This window comes from Coregonus lavaretus (assembly GCF_964263955.1).
Source record: "Coregonus lavaretus genome assembly, chromosome: 1".
Lineage (NCBI taxonomy): Eukaryota > Metazoa > Chordata > Actinopteri > Salmoniformes > Salmonidae > Coregonus > Coregonus lavaretus.
In genome coordinates this window covers 3,363,226-3,384,136 of record NC_139988.1, presented here as the reverse complement: position 1 = coordinate 3,384,136, position 20,911 = coordinate 3,363,226, and the positions used below count along the sequence as shown (strand labels likewise).

Below are 20,911 nucleotides of genomic sequence, written 5' to 3'. Positions count from 1 at the left end.
GGGGGTGCAACTCAGTAGAAGGTGTTCCTAATGTTTGGTATACTCAGTGTGTGTGTGTGTGTATCATTTTAAAGCAGCAATATGAATCTAGGTCACCCTCAGTCTCAGACCAATAGTGCTTGATTCCAAATGTAGGGCACACTATTCAAAATGACTGAGCAAGCTGTGACTCTCAGTTGGGTTTTAGGCTGGGTTTCTGTATAGCACTTTGTGACATCTGCTGATGTAAAAATGGCTTTATAAATAAATGTGATTGATTGATTGGTACTTTTAAGGACAGTCTAGGACTGTCATTTCAGAGGACAATTGTCGTTCAAATGAATTGATTTACTTGTCAAACAGAGCTTCACCAATAGCAAATATGAAAAGTATTAAAGAATGTTGCAGTCTGAATGACTGTTCATTAGCTTGAAGGGGGGTCCCTCGAGGCCCAGCGGTTCTAGTGTTTTATTAACTATAATAATGCTTTATTCGTTTTTATACCATGGCATTGTTGAATACTTGTTTCTGACTGGCTTGAAGGGCATTCTAGAGAGTGCATTGTTTCAATTCAATGGCTGTAGTTCATTCTTACATGTTCTATGTTTAAGCAGCTTTTGCAAGCAAAAGTCGAATTTAAAACATTGTTGGCATTGCCACTGTAACTACTCTATCTAGTAAACTTGCTTGGATGTTGAACACATTTCTACCGGCAAATGAACACATTGCTAGTGACAAATGTGTTAAATTATAGCCATGGTATAAAGGGATAATCAACTCGGGGCTCTATGCGTTCTCTGGAAAATAATGCAACCCTGTGGAAGCTCAGTTCCGCTAGCGCGTTGTGGAACACACCTTCCACATTGTTCATTATTTTAGAACGCATAGCCCCTCGTTGACTATCCCTTACATAAATATTCAGTAACATATCCTAGGGTTTCTAGATGGGGTCTATAACAGATGTAGTAGGTACAGTCTCTTCTCAAATCAATTGGTTGATTTGATACGTCAGTCTCAGGCTGTTCCTGTTTCCAAAGCAATCTCTATTTCAGGACTGCAGTCAAAATGGCTTCCATGGCCTGTCAAAAACATTAACCGACAAGCCATCTTTATTCCACCAGCAACCAGTATTTTTTAAGAAGAATCTACCCACTTCAAACCTCCAACTCAATTATCATTTTCTGTCAACCTTTAAAATATATATATAAGTTCCGCCATGGCAACCCTTTCTTACTTCAGACTTCAAAAGTAGCAATTTTCACCTGTGAAAGACCTGGATGACTATGAAATAGTACAATTGAAATGACAGAGTCGAGTCTCATATATGGAAACGGATTACCCTCGTCTTCCCTCACATCTCCCTCCCTACTGTCAATCTCCAACCCATTTCAGTACAGAAGAGGCAAGGTGTGAAGCAATACATTTTCTTAGAACACATAAATTAATTCAATATAATAACCTGAAAGGTACGATGGCAGGGGGGACTACAGCAGTAATGTAACTGTTCTACCTCATACTGATCTCTACAGAGCAATATACAGTAGTCTCTCTTCAGTTAACACAGCTGTGTTAGGGGGCTGTCATTTCACCTCAACAGTCTCTCTTCAGTTAACACAGCTGTGTTAGGGGGCTGTCATTCCACCTCAACAGTCTCTCTTCAGTTAGGGCCTTCAGACACAGCTGTGTTAGGGGGCTGTCATTTCACCTCAACAGTCTCTCTTCAGTTAACACAGCTGTGTTAGGGGGCTGTCATTCCACCTCAACAGTCTCTCTTCAGTTAACACAGCTGTGTTAGGGGGCTGTCATTCCACCTCAACAGTCTCTCTTCAGTTAGGGCCTACAGACGCAGCTGTGATAGAGCTTGGTCCTCTGTAACTCAGTTAGTAGAGCTTAGTCCTTTGTAACTCAGTTAGTAGAGCATGGTGCTGGCAACACCAGAATAGGGGTTTGTTTCCCGGGACCACCCATACATAAAATGTATGTACGCATGACTGTAAGTCGCTTTGGATAAAAGCGTCTGCTAAATGGCATATTATTATATAATAATAATAATTATTATTATTATTATTATTATTATTATTATTATTATTATTATTATTATTATTATTATTATTATTATATTACTATATATTATATTATCATGTTATATGATATGATATGATATGATATGATATGATATTATATTATATTATGATGCCGAAATGTTTTTTATGATCGTCTATTCATTCAGCCCGTGAGGCAATAACATTTACTCATTGTTAGAACATGTTCATCTTGTTTTACACTGGTAGTTGGGAGTTAGAGATGCACTCAGTACTTTACTTTTCATTTTCACAGGAAATGTATCTATTTATGAACAGAGACAGACACCCACTAAAACAGTCATAATATAACTGCACAGGAAATGTATCTATTTATGAATTGCGACAGAGACCCACTAAAACAGTCATAATATAACAGTCATAATACAACTGCAGAGACCGACTGAAAGCAAAAAGCAGTGATTATGAAGTAAAACACTTAGACGTCACCCATTGACTCATCAGCATAGCTAAGTTTATCCTGAACCTCCCTCCGTGGGTTTGACACTGCTTGACATACAAGGACGTTTCCTAGGTGAGACGACAGCAGTGCCAATGCAGTATGTCATTTGGGATGCACCCCCAGTTTCTCTCTGTAAATCTGTAGTTCACCAAGTTTCTGTCTGCTCCTCTAGATCCTCTAAGTCAGTGCCCCAGATCATGACACGGTCTGTCACTACAAGCCAATTAAACTGGAATGAAATGGGCCACCCACACCGCACACACACACACACACACACACACACACACACACACACACACACACATTGGCCGCCTCAATCGCCTGTTGGACGTGGCTTCCATCCCTAAACACAAGGCTATTACACCCGGAGTAACCTGGGACTTACTGGGAAAATGGAGGGGCTAATTGGCTGTTTGGCTGTAAACAAGTTGGTGGCAGAGGTGAGAGGTTCACTAGCCTGGTTCAACATTCAGTACCAGTCAAAAGTTTGGACACACCTACTCATTCCAAGGTTTTTCTTTATTTTTACTATTTTTTACATTGTAGAATAATAGTGAAGACATCAAAACTATGAAATAACACATATGGAATCATGTAGTAACCAAAGACGTGTTAAACAAAGCAAAATATATTTTATATTTGAGATTCTTCAAATAACCACACTTTGCCTTGATGACATCTTTGCACACTCTTTGCATTCTCTCAATCTGCCTCATGAGGTAGTCACCTGGAATGCATTTCAATTAACAGGTGTGCCTTGATGAGTAGGTGTGTCCAAACTTTTGACTTGTACTGTATGTTTATGCAGGATGATTCCATAAGGAGGTGGCAAGAAAGCAGAAACAGACTGCCCCCCAGGCAAGAGGTTCCTTCTCAGGGGGAAGACATTTTGGATGTTGGCGTTCCATCACTAGACCGCTTCAGGAAGGAAAACTGCTCACAGGTCTTGGAACAGTGTGTCACGCCCTGGCTCTGGGGACACTGTTATGTTGAGCCAGGGTGTGTAGATTTCTGTGTTGTAGGTCTAGTTGTTTCTTTTCTATGTTGCCAGTGTGGTTCTCAATCAGAGGCAACGAGTGTCAGCTGTGGCTGGTTGTCTCTGATTGTGAACCACATTTAAACAGGCTGTTTTCCCACAATAGTTGTGGGATCTTGTTCTAGTTGGTTTGTGTTAGACCGTTGACTGTCACGTTATCGTTTTGATCGTGTATCACCTATAATAAATATGTTCGCATTCAACGCTGCGCCTTGGTCCTCCTCTCTTACCGACGATCGTGACAGAAGATCCCACCAAGACTGGACCAAGCAGCAAGTCCAGGAGCCATCGCCTGGGAGAACTCTAGCGGATCTCCTTCGCCTCCTCGACTGGGTCAAGCCATGTGAGGAAGAGAGGGGCTTGACGTGGCAGCAGAAGGGCGAAAGGCTGGCAAAAAGTATGGAGACCTGGTCCACGGGTAGGAGTGAAGCCCATAAATTTTTTAGGGGGGGGCTAACGCCGTGGACGACGGGCCAGCAGGAGACCGCGACAGAGCGGCCCAGCGGGTTGGCAGAGGAGGCCGCCAGGTTACGGGGGCCACTGGTCGAAGAGGGGATGGAAGGTGTAGAGGCACGGCGAAGGGTACTGGGGTGTGTTACCAGTCCGGTCCGGCCCGTTCCAGATCCCTGCGTAGGGCCAGTGGTGTGTGTCCCCAGTACGGTCCGGCCTGTTCCTGCTCCCCGCACCAGGCCAATGGTGCGAGTCTCCAGCCCGGTCCGGCCCGCTCCTGTTCCCCACACCAAGCCAGTGGTGCGCATCGCCAGCCCGGTCCGGCCCGCTCCTGCTCCCCACACCAAGCCAGTGGTGTGCGTCGTCAGCCCGGCACGGCCCGTGCCTGTTCCCCACACCAAGCCAGTGGTGTGCGTCGTCAGCCCGGCACGGCCCGTGCCTGTTCCCCACACCAAGCCAGTGGTGCGCATCGCCAGCCCGGTCCGGCCCGCTCCTGCTCCCCACACCAAGCCAGTGGTGCGCATCGCCAGCCCGGTCCGGCCCGCTCCTGCTCCCCACACCAAGCCAGTGGTGTGCGTCGTCAGCCCGGCACGGCCCGTGCCTGTTCCCCACACCAAGCCAGTGGTGTGCGTCGTCAGCCCGGCACGGCCCGTGCCTGTTCCCCACACCAAGCCAGTGGTGCGCATCGCCAGCCCGGTCCGGCCCGCTCCTGCTCCCCACACCAAGCCAGTGGTGTGCGTCGTCAGCCCGGCACGGCCCGTGCCTGTTCCCCACACCAAGCCAGTGGTGTGCGTCGTCAGCCCGGCACGGCCCGTGCCTGTTCCCCACACCAAGCCAGTGGTGTGCGTCGTCAGTCCGGCACGTCCCGTGCCTGTTCCACCGGTGCCTGGTCCGGCACCGGTCAGATGCTTCACGCCGGAGCTAGAGCAATCCGCTCCACCAATGTGCAGTCCAGCTCCGGCCAGCGGGGCCAGACCGGACCAGGGGTACTTTGGGGGGTTGGAGAGGGAGCGGGGATCAGGCCAGGAGCCGGATCCACCGCCTAGGCGGAGTGCCCACCCGGTCCCTCCCCTGTGGTATTTGGTTGGCGCGGTCGGAGTCCGCGCCTTTAGGGGGGGGGGTACTGTCACGCCCTGGCTCTGGGGACACTGTTATGTTGAGCCAGGGTGTGTAGATTTCTGTGTTGTAGGTCTAGTTGTTTCTTTTCTATGTTGCCAGTGTGGTTCTCAATCAGAGGCAACGAGTGTCAGCTGTGGCTGGTTGTCTCTGATTGGGAACCACATTTAAACAGGCTGTTTTCCCACAATAGTTGTGGGATCTTGTTCTAGTTGGTTTGTGTTAGACCGTTGACTGTCACGTTATCGTTTTGATCGTGTATCACCTATAATAAATATGTTCGCATTCAACGCTGCGCCTTGGTCCTCCTCTCTTACCGACGATCGTGACACAGTGTATATAAATAAACCAAAATCATGGGTTTATCTAAAGCCCATGTGCTATTGTCTGTCAGTGTGTTTGTTCAACTAATTAGTAATTAATAACGCTATGCTACCATAGTATTGTGATAACGTTATACTACCATAGTATTGTGATAACGTTATACTACCATAGTATTGTGATAATGTTATACTACCGTAGTATTGTGATAATGTTATACTGCCATGGTATTGCGATAATGTTATACTACCATAGTATAGTGATAATGTTATACTAACATAATATTGTGATAATGTTATACTACCATAGTATTGTGATAATGTTATACTACCATAGTATTGTGATACTGTTATACTACCATAGTATTGTGATAACGTTACACTACCATAGTATTATGATAATGTTATACTACCATAGTATTGTGATTATATTATAATACCATATTATTGTGATAACATTATACTACAATAGCATTGTGATAATGTTATACCACAATAGCATGGTGATAATGTTATACTACCATACTATTGTGATAATGTTATACTACCATAGTATTATGATAATGTTACACTACCATAGTATTGTTATAATATTATACTACCATAGTATTGTGATAACGTTATACTACCATAGTATTGTGATAACGTTATACTACCATAGTGTTGTGATAATGTTATACTACAATAGTATTGTGATAATGTTATACTACCATAGTATTGTGATAATGTTATACTACATTTACATGTAAGTCATTTAGCAGACACTCTTATCCAGAGCGACTTACAAATCGGTGCATTCAACTTAGGATAGCCAGTGGGACAACCACCACTGGGGGAGGGGGGTTGTAGAATGATTATTGTTAGAATACTACCATAGTATTGTGATAACATTATACTACCATAGTATTGTGAAAATGTTATACTATCATAGTATTGTGATAACGTTATTATACCATAGTATTGTGATAATGTTATACTACCATAGTATTGTGATAACGTTATACTATCATAGTATTGTGATAACGTTATTATACCATAGTATTGTGATAATGTTATACTACCATAGTATTGTGATAACGTTATTGTACCATAGTATTGTGATAATGTTATACTACAATAGTATTGTGATAATGTTATACTACCATAGTATTGCAATAATATCAGTATGGATGACGGATCACCACCTCAAGCTGAACCTTGGCAAGACGGAGCTGCTCTTCCTCCCGGGGAAGGACTGCCCGTTCCATGATCTCGCCATCACGGTTGACAACTCCGTTGTGTCCTCCTCCCAGAGTGCAAAGAGCCTTGGCGTGACCCTGGACAACACCTTGTCGTTCTCCATTAACATCAAGGCGGTGACCCGATCCTGCAGGTTCATGCTCTACAACATTCGGAGAGTACGACCCTGCCTTACACAGGAAGCGGCACAGGTCCTAATCCAGGCACTTGTCATCTCCCGTCTGGATTACTGCAACTCGCTGTTGGCTGGGCTCCCTGCCTGTGCCATTAAACCCCTACAACTCATACAGAATGCCGCAGCCCGTCTGGTGTTCAACCTTCCCAAGTTCTCTCACGTCACCCCGCTCCTCCGCACACTCCACTGGCTTCCAGTTGAAGCTCGCATCTGTTACAAGTCCATGGTGCTTGCCTATGGAGCTGTGAGGGGAACGGCACCTCCGTACCTTCAGGCTCTGATCAGTCCCTACACCCAAACGAGGGCATTGCGTTCATCCACCTCTGGCCTGCTGGCTCCCCTTCCTCTGCGGAAGCATAGTTCCCGCTCAGCCCAGTCAAAACTGTTCGCTGCTCTGGCACCCCAATGGTGGAACAAGCTCCCTCACGACGCCAGGACAGCGGAGTCACCCACCACCTTCCGGAGACTTAGTATTGTGATTATCACTTAGTATTGTGATAAAGTTATACTACCATAGTATTGCAATAATGTTATATACCATATTATTGTGATAATGTTATACTACCATAGTATTGTGAAAACGTTATAACATCATAGCATTGTGATAACATTATACTACCATAGTATTGTGATAACGTTATACTACCATAGTATTGTGATAATGTTATACTACCTTAGTATTGTGATAATGTTATACTACCATAGTATTGTGATAATGTTATACAACCAGTGATAACATTATACAACCATAGTATTGTGATAATGTTATACTACCATATTATAGTGATAACGTTATTATACCATAGTATTGTAATAATGTTATACTACCATAGTATTGTGACAACGCTATACTATCATAGTACTGTGATAACGTTTAACTACCATAGTATTGTGATACCGTTATACTACCATATTATTGCAATACCGTTATACTACCATACTATTATGATAACGTTACACTACCATATTATTGTTATAATATTATACTACCAAAGTATTGCGATAACGTTATACTACCATAGTATTGTGATAACGCTATACTACCATAGTGTAGTTATAACGTTATACTACAATAGTATTGTGATAATGTTATACTACTATAGTATAGTGATAATGTTATACTACCATAATATTGTGATATTGCTATACTACATTTACATTTAAGTCATTTAACAGACGCTCTTATCCAGAGCGACTTACAAATCGGTGCATTCAATTTAGGATAGCCAGTGGGACAACCACCACTGGGGGAGGGGGGGGGGTGTAGAAGGACTACTGTTAGAATATTACCATAGTATTGTGATAACATTATACTACCATTGTATTGTGAAAACGTTATACCATCATAGCATTGTGATAACGTTATACTACCATAGTATTGTGATAACGTTATACTACCATAGTATTGAGATAATGTTATTATACCATAGTATTGTGATAATGTTATACTACCATAGTATTGTGAAACGTTATACTACCATAGTATTGTGATAACGTTTTACTATCATAGTATTTATTATGATAATGTTACACTACAATAGTATTGTGATAATGTTATACTACCAGTGATAATGTTATACTACATTTACATTTAAGTCATTTAGCAGACACTCTTATCCAGAGCGACTTACAAATTGGTGCATTCAATTTAGGATAGCCAGTGGGACAACCACCACTGGGGGAGGGGGGGTGTAGAAGGATTACTGTTAGAATACTACCATAGTATTGTGATAACATTATACTACCATAGTATTGTGAAAACGTTATACCATCATAGCATTGTGATAACGTTATACAACCATAGTATTGTGATAACGTTATACTACCATAGTATTGTGATAATGTTATACTACCATAGTATTGTGATAATGTTATACTACCATCTTATTGTGAAAACTGTATTATACCATAGTGTTGTGATAATGTTATACTACCATAGCATTGTGATAACGTTATACTACCATAGTATTGTGATAATGTTATACTACCATAGTATTGTGATAACGTTATTGTACGATAGTATTGCGATAATGTTATACTACCATAGTATTGTGAATACGTTATAACATCATAGCATTGTGATAACGTTATACTACCATAGTATTGTGATAACGTTATACTGCCATAGTATTGTGATAACATTATACTTCCATAGTATTGTGATAATGTTATACTACCATAGTATTGTGATAACATTATACAACCAGTGATAACGTTATACAACCACAGTATTGTGATAATGTTATACTACCATATTATTGTGATAACGTAATTATACCATAGTATTGTGATAATGTTATACTATGATAGTATTGTGATAACGTTAAACTATCATAGCATTGTGAAAACGTTATACTACCATAGTATTGTGATAACGTTATACTACAATAGTATTGTGATAATACCATAGTATTGTGATAATGTTACACTACCATCTTATTGTGAAAACGTTATTATACCATAGTATTGTGATAACGTTATTATACCATAGTATTGTGATAATGTTATACTACCATAGTATTGTGATAACGTTATTGTACCATAGTAGTGCGATAATGTTATACTACCATAGTATTGTGATAATGGAATACTACCATAGTATTGTGATAATGGTATACTACCATAGTATTGTGATAATGGTATACTACCATAGTATTGTGATAATATTTTTTACATTTTAGTCATTTAGCAGACGCTCTTATCCAGAGCGACTTACAGTTAGTGAGTGCATACATTATTTTTCATACCCCAGTGGGAATCGAACCCACAACCCTGGCGTTGCAAACGCCATGCTCTACCAACTGAGCTACATCTCTGCCAGCCATTCCCTCCTTTACCCTGGACGACGCTGGGCCAATTGTGCGCCGCCCCATGTGTCTCCCGATCGCGGCCGGCTACGACAGAGCCTGGATTCGAACCAGGATCTCTAGTGGCACAGCTAACACTGCGATGCAGTGCCTTAGACCACTGCGCCACTCTGTGCACATAACGTTATACAACCAGTGATAACGTTATACAACCATAGTATTGTGATAATGTTATACTACCATATTATTGTGATAACGTTATTATACCATAGTATTGTGATAATGTTATACTACGATAGTATTGTGATAACGTTATACTATCATAGTATTGTGATAACGTTATTATACCATAGTATTGTGATAATGTTATACTACCATAGTATTGTGATAATGGTATTGTACCATCATATTGTGATAATGTTATACTACAATAGTATTGTGATAATGTTATTATACCATAGTATTGTGATAATGTTATACTACCCTAGTATTGTGATAATGTTATACTACCATAGTATTGTGAAAACGTTATTCCATCATTGCATTGTGATAACGTTATACTACCATAGTATTGTGATACCGTTATACTACCATTGTATTGTGATAATATTATACTACCATAGTACTGTGATAATGCTATACTACCATATTATTTTGATAATGTTATCCTACCATAGTATTCTGATAATGTTATACTACCATAGTATTGTGATAATGTTATATTACCATAGTATTGTGATAATGCTATACTACCATAATATTGTGATAATGTTATATTACCATAGTATTGTGATAATGTTATACTACCATAGTATTGTGATAATGTTATACTACCATAGTATTGTGATGTATATCTGCTAGTTTTAAAGCAGCCTCTAGATTCTTGCTATAAGTATATAATAATATATAATATAATATATAATATAAGAATATCTCCCTCTTTCTCTGCACAGAAAAACAAGAACAGCTAGCTAATGTAACAAAGTCATGAATGACATGGACCATTTAGGAGTTAATTTGAGAACACAGTTAGCCGGACTGTCTGTTCATAATCAGATGAGAAAATATGTATGTGGGTCATGGCAAATTATAGCTGTGTTATAGTTTTCCACTTTTTAATGAATGGGATTGAAAAAAAACAAAGAGCTATAATGAATGTCACTACAAATACCATGTATTTCCCCCTTACTGCTGGGAGCAAACCAGAGTGTTAGAGATGGACATTATCCTGTGTTACCAGAGCGTTACAGATGGACATTATCCTGTGTTACCAGAGCGTTAGAGATGGACATTATCCTGTGTTACCAGAGCGTTAGTGATGGCCATTATCATGTGTTACCAGAGCTTTAGAGATGGACATTATCATGCATTACCGGAGCGTTAAAGCCAGACATTATCGTGCATTACCGGAGCATTAGAGGTGGGCATTATCATGAGTTACCAGAGCGTGAGAGATGGACATTATCATGCATTACCAGAGCGTTAGAGATGGACATTTTCATGTGTTACCAGAGAGTTGGAGATGGACATTATCATGTGTTACCAGAGCGTTAGAAATTGACATTATCATGTGTTACCAGAGTGTTAATGATGGACATTATCATGCATTGCCGGATCATTAAAGATATACATTATCATGCGTTACAAGATCATTAGAGCTTGACATTATCATGAGTTACCGGAGCTTTAGAGATGGACATTATTATGCATTACCAGATCGTTAGAGATTGACATTATCGTGTGTTACCAGAGCGTTAGAGATGGACATAATCATGTGTTACCAGAGCATTAGAGATGGCCATTATCATGTGTTACCAGAGCATTAGAGATGGACATTATCATGTGTTACCAGAGCGTTAGATATGGATATTATCGTGTTTTACCAGAGCGTTAGAGATGGACATTATCCTGTGTTACCAGAGCGTTAGAGATAGACATTATCACGTGTTGCCGGATCATTAGAGATGGACATTATCATGTGTTACCAGAGTATTAGAGATGGATATTATCATGTGTTACCAGAGAGTAAGAGATGGACATTATCATGTGTTACCAGAGCGTTGGAGATGGACATGATCCTGTATTACCAGAGCATTAGAGATGGACATTATCATGTGTTGCCAGAGCGTTAGAGATGGACATTATCATGTGTTCTGCTCTAATGCCTCAGAGTTCACCAATGCATCTACTGTAAATAGGGTACTTTTCTAAGACATTATATTTCAATACATCTTGTTGCTGCCATAATGTGTACATAAAACACCATCACTTTCCATTTCTTTGCCTTTACATTACCAACCCTGTCCTCTTGGGTGTGCTATGGTCTACTCAGCCACTTGGTTACCTGTCCTGTTGGGACTGCTATGGTCTACTCAGCCACCTGGTTACCTGTCCTCTTGGGTCTGCTATTATCAACTCAGCCACCTGGTTACCTGTCCACTTGGGTATGCTATGGTCTACTCAGCCACCTGGTTACCTGTCCTCTTTGGTCTGCTATTTTCTACTCAGCCACCTGTTTACGTGTCCTCTTGGGTCTGCTATGGTCTACTCAGCCACCTGGTTACCTGTCCTCTTGGTCTGCTATGGCCTACTCAGTCAACTGGTTACCTGTCCTCTTGGTCTGCTATGGTCTAATCAGCCACCTGGTTACCTGACCTCTTGGGTCTGCTATGGCTATTAAGCCACCTGGTTACCTGTCCTCTTGGGACTGCTATGGTCCACACAGCCACCTTGATTACCTTTCCTCATGGGACTGCTATGGTTTACTCAGGCACCTGGTTACCTGTCCTCTTGGGTCTGCTATGGTCTATTCAGCCAACTGGTTACCTGTCCTCTTGAGACTGCTATTTTCTACTCATCCACCGGGTTACCTGTCCTATTGGGTCTGCTATGGTCTACTCAGCCACCGGGTTACATGTCTTCTTGTGTCTGCTATGGTCTACTCAGCCAACTGGTTACCTGTCCTCTTGGGTCTGCTATGGCTATTAAGCCACCTGGTTACCTGTCCTCTTGGGACTGCTATGGTCCACTCAGCCACCTTGATTACCTGTCCTCTTGGGACTGCTATGGTCTACTAAGCCACCTGGCTACCTGTCCTGTTGGGTCTGCTATGGTCTACTCAGCCACCTGGTTACCTGTCCTCTTGGGGAGTATTATGGATGTGGACAGGGCTGGGTGGTGGCTACCTGTGTGTCCCTGTTTCAGACCACGACATAGCACCTATATGATGTATTTGTCTAGTCACAGAGCTGGTCTGGTGGGATAATACAGTGAAGAGGAGGTCTGGATCCATCACTGTCACTGCCACTCAATGCCCTGCACAGATAGGGTCCTATCAGGAGCCTCTCCTAGCCTATACTGGGGATGGGAGGTGGGGGGTGCAGTGAGACAAGGTGCTGTCGGTCTTATCTGTACTGGGGATGGGAGGTGGGGGGTGCAGTGAGACAGGGTGCTGTCGGTCTTATCTGTACTGGGGATGGGAGGTGGGGGGTGCAGTGAGACAAGGTGCTGTCGGTCTTATCTGTACTGGGGAGGGGAGGTGGGGGGTGCAGTGAGACAGGGTGCTGTCGGTCTAATCTGTACTGGGGATAGGAGGTGTGGGGTGCAGTGAGACAGGGTGCTGTCTTTCTCTGATTTCTGGGAGGGTTTGACAAAACATTATCTGAGTTCGGTCTCTTCCTCACTCTCCCTTTCTCTGTTTATTTACTTACAGTTTATTTCACTGTGTCCACCACGTTCATCATCGCCTAAACCAAAGACTGTTGCTGCTCCTTCCTCTGCTGCCACTACAATACTATGGGCCATCAACATTTATTTTGCTGCTGCTTATTGCAGTCTGGTCAAGTACATTTTAAATGTTAGTGATTTAGCAGACGCTCTTATCCAGAGCAACTTACAGGAGCAATTAGGGTTAAGTGCCTTGCTTAAGGGCACATCGACAGATTTTTCAGCTAGTCAGCTCGGGGATTAGAACCAGCAACCTTTCGGTTACTGGCACAACACTCTTACCCACTAAGCTACCTGCCGCCCTAGTAGCACCCAGGGATAACCCCAAACTTATCAGACCAGCGTGTACCAATAACCATCTTCACCAGATTACAACCTGTTGTCAAAGAGGCGGAATTGGCTGAACTCACTACTCTTTTCTAAACTGGACATGTGGAGATAAATGGGAAGTGTCGTAATGAGATATTCCTTACCCACCCCCTCTGATATTAAACACACACCACACCTCTCTACAGCTGACAACCAGGTCTGGAGGACAGGAGAGAGACAAAAGGAACGAGTGTGTTTTTGTCACCTGCTTTATTTATCTCCTCACCCCATCGCTCAAAGTGTCCGTTCTGCTGGCAGCTCTGGCTGCCATTAGTCATGTCTGAGGGTGGCAAAGCGGAGAGCAGAGTGCCATATTTATTTAAACAGAAGCAGCCCATCCATCCCAACGACTCAGAGGAACATCCCTGTTCAAACCCATTCTGTTCTTCAAAGTTGCCTAATGCCTAAAGACTCCAGAAAATACCTCATATAAGGACCAATAAACAGGTAACAAAATGCTGCAGGCAAAACGGTATAGCAATGTTCTGGTATTGCCTGCCTTGGGAAAACTCAGATGAGACAACAGGAAATTAAGGGCCTGAATCAAATAAGCCAACAAATGAGGGGCGGGGGGGGGGGGGGGGGGGGGTGACCTAAAAGGACACCCCTGTTTCGTTCCTCAAAGGACTGAGGGGCAAACTTGAGACAAATCTAATTAGTCCTTACATTACAATACAACTCTGCAGGCCAAAAGGGGCCAATTGCCTATGTTCCCCACTTTAGGGTAAACATCAGTGAGACAGAATAGAAAAGAGGGACACAAATCAAATAAGTCAACAGTGGAAGATAAAATGGAGGTACGCAAACACACACACACACACACACACACACACACACACACACACACACAGACACACACATCCATTGTGCAGGGAGGCTGGCAGACAAACAGACAGTGTAATTGGATGAGGGCTGACTCTGTTACGTGAGATGACACTTCATTAGGATATAGCAGCCCCGTACATATACTATTGCCACGTCCCAAATGACACATTATTTTTTACTTTGTTTATTATGAGTGGAACGTCCTAACTTTCAGCATTCCACGCCAGCCCTTTCCTGTCTACTCCTGTGTCTTTCTGTGATGGTTGTGGTGTGTTGTCTGTGTCTCTGTGGGGGAGTATATAACCTGCCTCCAACATGGCTGTGTCTCTGTGGGGGAGTATATAACCTGCCTCCAACATGGCTGTGTCTCTGTGGGGGAGTATATAACCTGCCTCCAACATGGCTGTGTCTCTGTGGGGGAGTATATAACCTGCCTCCAACATGGCTGTGTCTCTGTGGGGGAGTATATAGCCTGCCTCCAACATGGCTGTGTATCTGTGGGGGAGTATATAACCTGCCTCCAACATGGCTGTGTCTCTGTGGGGGAGTATATAACCTGCCTCCAACATGGCTGTCTCTGTGGGGGAGTATATAACCTGCCTCCAACATGGCTCTGAGTCTGTGGGGGAGTATATAACCTGCCTCCAACATGGCTGTGTCTCTGTGGGGGAGTATATAGCCTGCCTCCAACATGGCTGTGTCTCTGTGGGGGAGTATATAACCTGCCTCCAACATGGCTGTGTCTCTGTGGGGGAGTATATAACCTGCCTCCAACATGGCTGTGTCTCTGTGGGGGAGTATATAACCTGCCTCCAACATGGCTGTGTCTCTGTGGGGGAGTATATAACCTGCCTCCAACATGGCTGTGTCTCTGTGGGGGAGTATATAACCTGCCTCCAACATGGCTGTGTCTCTGTGGGGGAGTATATAACCTGCCTCCAACATGGCTGTGTCTCTGTGGGGGAGTATATAACCTGCCTCCAACATGGCTGTGTCTCTGTGGGGGAGTATATAACCTGCCTCCAACATGGCTGTGTCTCTGTGGGGGAGTATATAACCTGCCTCCAACATGGCTGTGTCTCTGTGGGGGAGTATATAACCTGCCTCCAACATGGCTGTCTCTGTGGGGGGAGTATATAGCCTGCCTCCAACATGGCTGTGTCTCTGTGGGGGAGTATATAACCTGCCTCCAACATGGCTGTGTCTCTGTGGGGGAGTATATAACCTGCCTCCAACATGGCTGTGTCTCTGTGGGGGAGTATATAACCTGCCTCCAACATGGCTGTGTCTCTGTGGGGGAGTATATAACCTGCCTCCAACATGTCTGTGTCTCTGTGGGGGAGTATATAACCTGCCTCCAACATGGCTGTGTCTCTGTGGGGGAGTATATAACCTGCCTCCAACATGGCTGTGTCTCTGAGGGGGAGTATATAACCTGCCTCCAACATGGCTGTGTCTCTGAGGGGGAGTATATAACCTGCCTCCAACATGGCTGTGTCTCTGTGGGGGAGTATATAACCTGCCTCCAACATGGCTGTGTCTCTGTGGGGGAGTATATAACCTGCCTCCAACATGGCTGTGTCTCTGTGGGGGAGTATATAACCTGCCTCCAACATGGCTGTGTCTCTGTGGGGGAGTATATAACCTGCCTCCAACATGGCTGTGTCTCTGTGGGGGAGTATATAACCTGCCTCCAACATGGCTGTAACCTCTTGTACCCGGCGCTCGTCAGTTGATTGACCTTCATCCACTAATCAGTGTCAATGATAGCATTAAACTATTCCAAAAGCTAAGCAGTGATGAGAGGCAATGATCTGTGTGTGGAGATTGTCTTAGCACCGGGGGGAAACACTATGTGTGTGTGTGTGTGTGTGTGTGTGCGTGTGCGCGCGTGTGTGTGTAGATTGTCTTAGTTCCTAGGGAAAACGCTAAGTTCATCACATTAGCTAGCTACTTCACTCACTGTGGTGCAAGCCAAGGATCCCAAAACTGTTTAGACAGCATGCTCTAGCATTGGGCTGAAGAGAATCCTTTGGGACAAAACACAGGAAGTACTATGTTATTCAAGGATCAATACGATGAGGATAACAAGCCCATGTATTTACTTCCCCATAAGTTATTTTGTCGTTCTAAACCAGTATCGTGTGAAAATATATTCATGCATTGGCTTTAGTTGATATATGGTAAATAGATAACACATATTAGGATATTGTATAGCTAGCTGTATGCTGATCCCAGTAATAGACGAAGGTATGGGCTTTTAGGGCTGGGCGGGGGGCTCTCTCCAGGCAGTGTGACTCCTGGTGAGAAAAGCAGCTTAGGAAGGTAGTCACATAGAACAGAACAACACACAGAGGCCTTAGAGACGTCCCCAAGTGGAGCGCACGTCTTTACCTCGCGTCATCTCTCCTCCACTCTTCTCCGAAAACCACCTCTTTAACCAGTCGACCTTCTCCACTATGAATGCATCAGAGTAACACAAACACTCACAGGGACCAACACACACATCTGCATACACACACTTCTCAGCTCGCTCTTAGAGGCCTTTTGCAGTGCTACATTGACATTTCTCATTTTCTAAGCACATTTCCCCGTCCTTGAATGCACATTTATTTAAAGACATTGGTACGGGTTCACTTTGAATCATGTATGATTCATAGCCAATCTGGAGGAGGCCTAATAGGCAGCTCTGCATATACATCATATACATAACCATTTTACATTTTAGTCATTTAGCAGACGCTCTTATCCAGAGCAACTTACAGTTAGTGAGTGCATACATTTTTCATACTGGCCCCCCATGGGAATTGAACCCACAACCCTGGCGTTGCAAACGCCATGCTCTACCAACTGAGCTACATCCCTGCCGGCCATTCCCTCCCCTACCCTGGACGACGCTGGGCCAATTGTGCGCCGCCCCATGGGTCTCCCGGTCACGGCCGGCTACGACAGAGCCTGGATTCGAACCAGGATCTCTAGTGGCACAGCTAGCACTGCCATACAGTGCCTTAGACCACTGCGCCACTCGGGAGACTAACCAATACTTATAGAATAATAAACAGCTACCAGGCCATCTCCAAAGGAACATATATATTGAATTGAATACATTAACATTCACACGTACGTACAGGAATATATATATATATATATATATATATATATATATATATATATATATATATATATATATATATATATATATATATATTCCTGTACGTACGTGTGAATGTTAATGTATTCAATTTTGTATGTAGGACCCTTGGGAATTAGCTGCATTTCATATGTAGGACCCTTGGGAATTAGCTGCATTTTGTTTACATCAAAGATCAAGCTCTGTTAGTAGCTGGGGTAGGTGCAATGATGCTAAGGTGCTTGCAACGCCAGGGTTGTGGGTTCGATTCCCACGGGGGGCCAGTATGAAAAAAATTCTGTACTCACTAACTGTAAGTCGCTCTGGATAAGAGCGTCTACTAAATAACTAAAATGTACTGAGCAGATCACTGCAATGTTTTTAACCAGCATTTGTAAATGTTTATTCACAATATCTACATATTTAAGTTGGTAATGTCTGTCACATAGGGAGAGGTTGTAGGAGGTGGTAGGGGTGGGGGAAGATGAACCAGATCAGTGCCTGATTTGGTTTGACCTTTACCAATGTGTAATAGCACAGAGACTAAACAGGTTAGGCTAAAACAAAAACGGACTGATGAGGTTTAGGACTATATAGAAAGGCAGGGGTTAGTGACAGGGCTATAGAAAGGCAGGGGTTAGTGACAGGGCTATAGAAAGGCAGGGGTTAGTGACAGGGCTATAGAAAGGCAGGGGTTAGTGACAGGGCTATAGAAAGGCAGGGGTTAGTGACAGGGCTATAGAAAGGCAGGGGTTAGTGACAGGGCTATAGAAAGGCAGGGGTTAGTGACAGGGCTATAGAAAGGCAGGGGTTAGTGACAGGGCTATAGAAAGGCAGGGGTTAGTGGCTGAGGGCTATATAAAGGCAGGGGTAAGTGACTGAGGATTATAGAAAGGCAGGGGTTAGTGACTGAGGACTATAGAATGGCAGGGGTTAGTGACAGGGCTATAGAAAGGCAGGGGTTAGTGACAGGGCTATAGAAAGGCAGGGGTTAGTGACAGGGCTATAGAAAGGCAGGGGTTAGTGGCTGAGGGCTATATAAAGGCAGGGGTAAGTGACTGAGGACTATAGAAAGGCAGGGGTTAGTGACTGAGGACTATAGAAAGGCAGGGGTTAGTGACAGGGCTATAGAATGGCAGGGGTTAGTGACTGAGGGCTATAGAAAGGCAGGGGTTAGTGACAGGGCTATAGAAAGGCAGGGGTTAGTGACAGGGCTATAGAAAGGCAGGGGTTAGTGACAGGGCTATAGAATGGCAGGGGTTAGTGACTGAGGGCTATAGAAAGGCAGGGGTTAGTGACAGGGCTATAGAAAGGCAGGGGTTAGTGACAGGGCTATAGAAAGGCAGGGGTTAGTGACTGAGGACTATATAGAAAGGCAGGGGTTAGTGACAGGGCTATAGAAAGGCAGGGGTTAGTGACAGGGCTATAGAAAGGCAGGGGTTAGTGACAGGGCTATAGAAAGGCAGGGGTTAGTAACAGGGCTATAGAAAGGCAGGGGTTAGTGACAGGTCTATAGAAAGGCAGGGGTTAGTAACAGGGCTATAGAAAGGCAGGGGTTAGTGACAGGGCTATAGAAAGGCAGGGGTTAGTAACAGGTCTATTGAAAGGCAGGGGTTAGTGACAGGGCTATAGAATGGCAGGGGTTATTGACTGAGGGCTATAGAAAGGCAGGGGTTAGTGACAGGGCTATAGAATGGCAGGGGTAAGTGACTGAGGGCTATAGAATGTCAGGGGTTAGTGACAGGGCTATAGAATGGCAGGGGTTAGTGACTGAGGGCTATAGAAAGGCAGGGGTTAGTGACTGAGGGCTATAGAAAGGCAGGGGTTAGTGACTGAGGGCTATAGAAAGGCAGGGGTTAGTGACTGAGGGCTATAGAAAGGCAGGGGTTAGTGACTGAGGGCTATAGAAAGGCAGGGGTTAGTGACTGAGGGCTATGGATACAAGGTCAAAGCACTTGGAATAGTACAAACAGCATGTCATCGTGGACGCCATCAGTGGTTTTTGAATGTTCTAATGAATTGATTGTATGCTGAACATTATTTGATTCTCATTGATTGGCTTATTCCAATGCTCTCAAAGCAGTTGGAGTGAAGAGGTAATGTACATACAGTTACAATATTTACCTATTCAGCTGAGAGAGCAGTGGTCTGATACAGTATTCTATATTTCTCCTTATGTGGTGTCTACACTGTGCAGTATTTGTTCATATTTACATTCTATTCAGAACGCATTTACACATGGACATGGATGGCTTTCATGTGTTTCATACATTTTTCTCAACACTTTTTTGTTGTTGTTTTATTTTACTTTTTTATTACAAATAAATGCACTGTTGGTTAAGGCCTGTAAGTAAGCATTTCACTGTAATGTCTGCACCTGTTGTATTCAGCGCATGTGGCCAATAAAATTTGATTTGATTTGATTTGATTTGTAACACAGTATTATTCTGTTATAATGAACCGATTTGGAACAGAAAAGTAGGACAGGCGCATCAGCAGCAGTATCAAGCTTCATTTCCTTCCTGACTGACGATTCGGCTGGCTTCTGTCGCGATTTAAGATAGCACCTCATACACAGATTAGAGATTAAACACAATTACAGACCATTATCTGATCTTCCACTGTGGATTGCATTATGTTACTATGGTTTGCAGGACTAATCTTAGGAGGGGGAGAAAACACTTACACTAGATCAATATTTATGAAATGGAAAGGAATAATAACATTGGAATTTACTTGCTTGGATAATCTCTCTCTCTCTCTCTCTCTCTCTCTCTCTCTCTCTCTCTCTCTCTCTCTCTCTCTCTCTCTCTCTCTCTCTCTCTCTCTCTCTCTCTCTCTCTCTCTCTCTCTCTCTCTCTCTCTCTCTCTCTCTCTCTCTCTCTCTCTCTCTCTCTCTCTCTCTCTCTCTCTCTCTCTCTCTCTCTCTCTCTCTCTCTCTCTCTCTCTCTCTCTCTCTCTCTCTCTCTCTCTCTCTCTCCAGCTTTCCCGTAAAGCCACAGACTTGAACTGAGCTCTATGAAAATGGGCATGCAGGAAGAGAGGATGACGCCTGGGTTGGTTCCTCCATTCCTTTGTGGACAGACAGAAACAGTCTTGGACACTGATGGACTGGGAAGGGATGGGGAGAGAGGCTGTGTCTATTTCGGGGTCCCAATCAATGCCTACATGCATTTCCTAGAAACTCTGCCATCG

General features: G+C 43.6%; 1 protein-coding gene across 1 annotated transcript in view; it reads right to left on the bottom strand.

Moving 5' to 3' along the window:
- The window catches only part of LOC311118953 (neurexin-1a-beta-like), a gene marked incomplete at both ends in the record, with an annotated part of 435,621 nt that overhangs the window by 121,961 nt on the left and 292,749 nt on the right, over positions 1-20,911 (bottom strand). The window lies entirely within an intron of this gene.